Source organism: Hylaeus volcanicus, unplaced genomic scaffold (genome assembly GCF_026283585.1).
Source record: "Hylaeus volcanicus isolate JK05 unplaced genomic scaffold, UHH_iyHylVolc1.0_haploid 12237, whole genome shotgun sequence".
Lineage (NCBI taxonomy): Eukaryota > Metazoa > Arthropoda > Insecta > Hymenoptera > Colletidae > Hylaeus > Hylaeus volcanicus.
Window position 1 is genome coordinate 767,593 of NW_026533172.1, and position 465 is coordinate 768,057.

Here is a 465-nt window from a genome sequence, read left to right on the forward strand (position 1 = left end):
TCGCTCTTAAAACCCCTTTTAAAAGTTCCTTCTTAAAGCCTTTTTAATAGTTGGCTCTTGCAACCCTTTATAAAAGTTGGCTCTTAAAGCCCTTTAAAAGTTGGCTCTTAAAGCCCTTTAAAAGTTCGTTCTCAAAGCCCTTTAAAAGTTCATTCTCAAAGCCCTTTTAAAAGTTCGCTCTTAAAACCCCTTTTAAAAGTTCGCTCTTAAAGCCCCTTTAAAAGTTCATTCTCAAAGCCCTTTTGAAAGTAGGCTTTTAAACCCCCTTTTAAAAGTTCCCTCTTAAAGCCCTTTTAAAAATTCGTTCTTAAAGCAATTTTAAAAGTTGGCTCTTGCGACCCCTTTTAAAAGTTGGCTCTTAAAGCCCTTTTAAAAGTTTTCTCTCAAAGCCCTTTTAAAAGTTCATTCTCAAAGCCCTTTTAAAAGTTCGCTCTTAAAACCCCTTTTAAAAGTTCCTTCTTAAAG

The 465-nt window shown here is 34.8% G+C and overlaps 1 protein-coding gene across 1 annotated transcript in view; it reads right to left on the reverse strand.

The window, feature by feature from the left end:
- LOC128884465 (uncharacterized) overlaps positions 1 to 465 on the reverse strand; it is a 6,479-nt gene that overhangs the window by 634 nt on the left and 5,380 nt on the right. The gene's annotated exons all lie outside the window — the stretch shown is intronic.